Raw genomic sequence first — 8,058 nt, forward strand, 5'->3', positions numbered from 1 at the left:
AACTATCACACAATTGACAATTTTAGTCCCCTTTATTTAATTAATCTCTTTTAGCCACATAATTAATTCTTAATTAATTCTTGACTAATATTAATTAAACTATATGATTTCTCTTTTAATATATTATTCATATATTATATTAATAAACCATAATAACCTCTCTTTCTCCATAAATCATCCTGTCAAGTTACTTTGGTGAAGGCAACCCAAAAGGACCATGCACAACCGGGTCAAGCACATACCAAATATAGTTACGAGCTTAGACACTAATCCGCCAGTCTCCCACTTGGATAAGTCTAGTAACTATAGTGCAAGTACAATCGGATTAGTAATCATAGCTCTCAAAGACACTTTCGAACTCTGATCTTATCAGTAACCTGTCCTTTAGATAAGGGATCGTATAGTCCTCCGTTCTAGATATCGTTCGGACAATTACATGGAACATAGTTATACTTATTGTCCAGTAGTTTGTTTCTTGATATTTGATTCGTCTGACATAGAACTTAATTGAACACATTAACTCAGTCCTGACCGGGCCCGACACATAAGTCAAACCAAATCATCGAGGGGCCCAGATATCACTTTTACCCTCTTAGGATAAAAGGAACATATAAACTTCGACTTATATGCATTTACCATTTACTCATTAAATCATACACAACAATGTGTTTTATAACATCAAGTTACTGATGCTTTTACGCATTATCAATGCACAACCAACTTGCAAATAATAAACCATATATCTAGATTTTAACAGTATATGATATTATCGTCTTGCGATCACTCGTGATAAATTCCATGAAGTGATACCAGCAAGCGCGGGTTTAATCTAATGCTCAAATCATATTCATAAGCACTCATGAACGTTTTAGCAAACCTTTGCTATGTCTAATACGCTTTAGACAATCTACAAACCAATTCATGACAATCTTCTTTCATACCTACTCCTAAAGTATGAGCGACTGTGGAATGTTCGGATAATCGTATTAGTCAGGAAGTCAAAACATGCAAAGTGAAACAATAGGTAAACAATCAACATAAGACAGTAACTTTACTTATAAATAATACTCCTTTATTTAATCATCAAATGTCAATTACATTTATCTATTACATGTTTCGAAGCTATCTAATCTAAACTAATATTGTCCTTCAGCACGATGCTCCTAGCATGCTACAAGTGCTTAACCCTGCTCAGTCCCTTCGTAAGGGGATCTGCTGGGTTATCCTCCGACGATACCCTCTTCAGTATGAGGAGTCCCTCTTCCACCCGATGTCGAATAACATGATCTTTCCTGTCGATATATCGAGATCTGCCACGATCCCTCGGTTCCTTGGTCAAGGCAACCACTCCTTTATTATCACAGAAAATTTCCATGGGCTCCTTTATGGCTAGCACAACTCCAAGGTCGCCGATGAAGTTATTCAACCATATCGCCTCCTTTTACGCTTCGCTCACCGCTATGTACTCTGATTCGCACATTCAATCAGCTACAGTCTCCTGCTTGGAACTCTTCCAAGTTACTGCTCCCTTATTAAGGGTAAAGACCCAGCCTGACTGCGAACGGTAGTTGTCCCTGTTGGTCTGAAAACTGGCATCACTATACTCTCGCACCCTTAAGTCATCACTCCCACTGAGGACTAAAAACCATTCCTTGGTCCTCCGAAGGTACTTAAGAATATTCTTGACTGCGGTCCAATGTGCTTTGCCAGGGTTCCCTTGATATCTGTTGACCATGCTCAAAGAGAAGGCCCATCAGGGTGAGTACAAGTCATCGCATACATGATTGAGCCAGCTGCGGAAGCGTAAGGTACTCGACTCATCTCTGCTATCTCGACTTCGGTACTCGGATTTTGAGTCTTACTCAACTTGGCATTACTTTGGATTGGTAACTCCCCCTATTGGAATTCTCCATACTAAAACGTTTTAGTACCTTGTCCAAGTAAGTATTTTGACTAATTCCTATCAGCCGTTTACTCCTGTGTCTCACTATCCATATTCCTAGAATATAGGCAGCTTCTCCGAGGTCCTTCATAGTGAAACACTTCCCAAGCCAGGAATTGACTTCCTACAGTATTGGGATGTTGTTCCCTATGAGTAGTATGTCATCGAAATACAATACGAAGAAGCTAACTATAGTCCCACTGGCTTTGACATATACACATGATTCATCCTCGCTTCACAGAAAACCAAACTCTTTGACTTTCTCATCGAAACATAGATTCCATCGGCGAGATGCTTGTTTTAATCCAAAAATGGACTTCTCAAGCTTACACACTCTATTGGGGTGCTTTGCATCGACAAAACCCTCTGGATGCCTCATGTAAACATCCTCAGCCAACTTTCCATTAAGGAAAGCGGTTTTGACATTCATCTACCATATCTCATAGTCATTAAATGCAGCAATGGCTAGCATCACCCTAATAGACTTTATCTTTGCAATTGGTGAGAAAGTCTCATCATAGTCAACTCCGGGAGTCTAAGTAAAGCCCTTCGCAACCAATTGTGCCTTATAAGTGTGTACCTCCCCATCCATGCCGGTCTTCTTCTTGAAGATCCACTTGCACCCGACCGTCTTATGACCCGGCACATTGTCAACCAAATTCCAAACTTGGTTGTCATACATGGACTCAATCTCGTTGTCCATAGCCTCTTTCCATTTCGCATACTCCGGGCCTGCAATGGCTTCATTATAGCTATTAGGTTCATCTAAATTTATTAGTGTACTATCACTAAGAAACGTATCACCCTCACTTGTTACATGAAAATCATACAACACAGGTAAAACACTAACTCTACTGGAACGTCTAAGAGGTAAGGATTCGTCAATCGGTTCAACCGAAGTTTCCTTCTCGGGTTGAGCGCCAGTGTTAGAGGTTCCTTCATTGCTCGACTCTTGAAGCTCTTCAAGATCGATTGCCTCCCACTATCCCTTTAGGTTATGAGTTCTCGCTCTCGGAAAATCCCTCTCCTCGCAACGAAGACAACATTGTCACTTGTCTATAGAAGAGATATCCAAAGGACTTGTGTGGGTAGCCGATGAAAATACACCGCTCACTATGAGACTCGAGCTTTTCATGAGTCTCTCGTCTTATGAAAGCCTCGCAAGCCCAAACCTTGATATGTGCCAACGAGGAAGCTTTCCCTGTCCACATATCGTGAGGTGTTTTGGCAACCTTCTTTGTAGGGACTAAGTTAAGGATATGGGCGGCAGTCTCTAAGGCATACCCCCAGAATGAGATAGGTAGCGAAGCACGACTCATCATGGAAAAAATGATGTCTAGTAAGGTTCGATTACGCCTCTTAGCCATACCATTCAACAGTGGTGTCCTAGGTGGCTTTAATTGTGAAACGATCTTGCATTCCTTGAGGTAGTCGTGGAATTCAATACTTAGGTACTCTTCTCCTTGATTGGATCGAAGCATCTTGATTTTCCTGCCCAACTGATTCTCCACTTCTTGTTTAAACTCTTTGAACTTTTCAAAGGTTTCTGACGTGTGCTTGATTAAGTAGATAGACCCATATCTGCTATAATCATCGGTGAAAGTCACATAGAAGTGGCTCGAATCCTTTGTGGTGGATCTAAAGGGCCCACACACATCGGCGTGTATGAGATCCAATAAACCCTCACCCCTTTCATAAGTGCCAGTGAAGGGTGACTTGGTCATCTTTCCAAGGAAACAAGACTCACACATGCCATCATCCCTAAGGTTGAATGACTCCAACACTCCATCCTTTTGGAGTTGGGCTATGCATTTCTTGTTGACATGTCCAAGATGACAATGCCACAATGATGCTTTATCCAAACTATTGGAAGAATCAATACACAACACATCATTTCCTACATTGTCTACAACCATCACAGTTTCATATATTCCATTTCAAGGCAATGCTTCAAAATAGAAAACACCATTAAGATAAGCATTAATAGAACCCTTTTCATTATCAAATGAATATCTAAATCCTTGTTTATACAAACCATGAAAAGAAATGATGTTTCTTGCCATTTCTGGCGAATAGCAACAATTATTCAAATCTAGTCCTAATCCATTACTAAGCACTAAAGAGTAAACTCCAATCTTGGTGCCAGGCGACGATCTTCTGTTCCCATGATCAAATTTATCTTCCCATGCTCTATATCCCTATTTCTTCTTAGGCCCTGCAAATCAGAACAAATGTGAAAACCACATCCTGTATCAAGAACCCAAGAAATAGCATGTGATGAATCATTATATTGAATAGTATAAATACCTGCGAAGGACGGCTTGATCTTTCCATCCTTGATATCTTGCAGATACTTTGGGCAACTTCGTTTCTAATGCCTTATTTTGTGGCAATGATGGCACTCTGCATCCTTGGGGTTGAGTTGGGTCTAGCAGATGCAACCTTGGTTCCACTAGAAGAGGTGCCATCTTGGGACTTTCCCTTATAGTGGCTCTTTGAGGGAGCCTTCCTCTTATTACCCTTTCCTTGCCCAATAGCCAAGACCGGGGCAACAGTAGGAGTAGGAGTTTGTGCAACGGACATGTCCTTGAGGTTACTCTCGGCATTCCTTAATAGACCTTGCATCTTGCTCAACGTGACCTCCTCTTTGTTCATGTGGTAGGTCATGCGAAACTGGTTGAAGCAGGGTGGCAGCGAATGAAGAATGATGTCAATTGCCAACTCTTCATCGAAGTTAACATTTAAGTTCAACAGGTGGTCAACATACCTCTGCATCTTTTGCAGATGAGCAGTGACAAACTTTCCGTCTCTCATCTTGGTCGTGATCATCGAAGTGATGATCTCGTACCTCTCTTGCCTCACACTTTGGTGATACCTTTCAACCAAGTCCTGATGCATTTCGTAGGGATAGAAGTCCTCGTAGGACTTTTGGTGTTCAGTAGTCATTGTCGCTAGCATGATGCAATGGAATTTCATGGCATCACGCTCATGAGCCTCGAAGGCAGCGATCTCTTCGGGAGTGGCAGTGTTCATGTCCACCTCTTTCAGCTCCTTGTCGAGGACATATTCTTTGTCCTCGTAGCGGGTGACCATCCTTATGTTGTGGATCCAATCGTTGAAGTTGTTTCTGTCGAAGATCACCCTCCCACATAAGTTCATGAGTGAGAATGAGCCAGAGGCATTTGAGCCGGAAGCGTTGTTGTTCAAGTTCGACATCTGTAAAGGAAAATAGAAAAAGTTTGATTAGATAAGAATCCCCAATTAAACACCCAAATGAAAAATTAGGGCTAGGATCCAACAACATTATTTTCACTCTAGAAAAGGAATGCCTTAATCTAAACAACAGATAATTTGAGGTAAGTGAATTATGATTCACTAATTTCCACCATGGAAAACAAATTAAAACTAAGTTTTAAATGTATTGAAAACTCCTAGATCTTTTGAGATTCATTGAACTTTTCAATGGCATGTTTAAGTCTCGATATGACCCTCAAGTTTGTGACTGGGATGTCGAGGATCACAAACTGGATGTGAATAACCATGCAAATGTACATGGTGCCCCCAATGTTACAGTCACCTAATCGTCATTCCAGTTAACCACACACGCTCCATTGATCTATGAAAAACATTTAGTCACCCTTTTCCACCTTTGCTTAGAGCCAAATTAATGTGTCAGTTAACCACACACGCTCCACTAACGTCTTAGCAGGGGTACAAAGCATAATTTCATGAAATTGCATCAAATTCACTTTTGCCTAAAGTAACTAAGATTGGGAATTTTGTAAAAAAAACATTTAGTTACTTTATTAATTCATTATACTTTTAATGAGGAAACGTTTTCCCGATCCTACCCGTTCGGCTAATAACCCTCTACCAATCAAGGAAGCGGTGGGTGAGAGTGGACACCCATTAAACGGCCATTTTATAGGCCATAACCTTATACCCCCTTATAGATCGGTTTCGTGAATGAGGCGTACTAACGGTAAGACTAGCATTTAAGTTATAGATATATATTAATTATTCTTATAATATTATAATAGCATAGGGTGAATTTTAAACTTGTAAAATTCTAGGGTTTGGAATTTAATAATTTCAAAATTAAACTTTTAATTCAAAAATTAAATTCCAAAACTTGAGGGCAAGTTTTGAAACATTTCAAAACAAACTAGATCAAAATTCAAATAAATAATTAAACAATTAATTATGGTGATTATCTAATTTTGACCCAATCCATTTTTATGTAAGATAATGATCAAATAAATTCAAATAATTAACTATTATCTTATAAAGAAATAATTATTCAATTAATTTGAAAATATCTTTTATTTTGGCAAGGATAATCATCCAAAATTAATAAAATTCGTATTTTATCAATTAAAAACGATTTGGTAATTATCCCATAGCAAAATAGGCATAAAATCCAGAAAATCCCTCTATCTAACAACCCGACTCGCCGAGTCCCCTTATAGACTCGTCGAGTTCATCCTACTTGTCGAGCCAACTTTGGGACTCGCCGAGTCTGTCAGGCAGAAGACCAAAAAAAATCGATTTTTCAAGCATGAATGAAACACAAAGCATCAAATACAACAGAAGCCAATCAAGGCTCTGATACCACTGATGTGTTTTATACAAAAAGAACAATCCTATGTGCTCATACAAATCCCTATAGCTTGGATCTAGGCTTCTCTATTGTACATGCAATTCATCCAAGACATGAAAACCCTAATCTAGCTTACGTTGAAATCGAAATCTATAATGAACTAGTTTAGATTATACCTTTCAATGGCTGCAAGAATTCTTTGATCTTTAAGAAGCTTAGTGTCACAAGTGTAACACCTCTAATGGCTTACAAACACCACAAGCAAGAGGATGATGTATAGGAGAGAGGATGAGAGGCAAAAGTCGGCTCCAAGCTTCCAAGGGATCAAGTGGCCGATTTTGCTAGCCCTAGGGGTCCTTATATACTTAAGCTTCTAGGGTTTCAGTCAAAACCCTAATTGGATTACATAGGCCCTAAGTAACTTGAGAACCTTTTGGAATAAGGCCTCTATGGCCGAAATTAAGATGGACTCCTCTTAATTTCATCCATGCCATAATCCATAAGGATTCTCAGCCAAATATCAACTATCACACAATTGACAGTTCTAGTCCCCTTTATTTAATTAATATCTTTTAGCCACATAATTAAATCTTAATTAATTCTTGTCTAATATTAATTAAACTATGTGATTTCTCTTTTAATATATTATTCATATAATATATTAATAAACCATAATAACCTCTCTCTTCATAAATCATCCTATCTAGTTGCTTTGGTGAATGCAACCCAAAAGGACCATGAACAACCGGGTCAAGTACCTACCAAATATAGTTATAGGCTTAGACACTAATCCAATAGTTTGAGTCGCTCAGGTTGAGTATCGATTGTTGAGGTATTTGTCAGCTTGTTGTATAGATTGATATATATAGACTTGGATGGGCAGTTGCTGATCGGTCAATCAATTTGAGAGTTTGGTATGTTTAGTCGCTCATGGACTTTGTCCAGTAGTGTATTGGATCAATGGCTTAGTTGTCAATGCAATCTCGATTGGCGGTCTTTTTGTTCGTCATCAATAGTAGAGATTTTTTGGAACTTTCGAGCTGTATCAGTTAGAGTTCAATGGATGCGTCAACGTATTGTCAAAATCTGTACATTATACATTTTGGTTTCTGGGTATGGGTACCCTCAATGCTTGGTTGTAAAATTATTTTTCATAGCAAGCTCAACTTTGTCAGATGTCCTTAGGGTAATGGAAGTACGGATTTTGTGGCAGCGTTGTTTAGTTTTTCAGGTGTGGCTTTGGATCTGCGCAAAATCCAATTTTGTTGTGTCGCATCGGCACGACTGGTACTTGGATTGACTCGACAAGGGTTTTGATAACATTCTGATGACTATGGAAGTTTTATCGAGCCAGTGGCATATTAGTAGGATTTGTTGATGGGTTTGAACCATAAGAACATTCCTATGTGCACATACAAACCCTAATGCTTGGATCTAGGTTTCTCTAATTGAGCATGCAATGTATCCAAGAATTTCATTGATAGATCTAATGAAAACATTCATATCATAACACATG

The sequence above is a fragment of the Lactuca sativa genome, chromosome 5, assembly GCF_002870075.4.
Source record: "Lactuca sativa cultivar Salinas chromosome 5, Lsat_Salinas_v11, whole genome shotgun sequence".
Taxonomy (NCBI): Eukaryota; Viridiplantae; Streptophyta; class Magnoliopsida; order Asterales; family Asteraceae; genus Lactuca; species Lactuca sativa.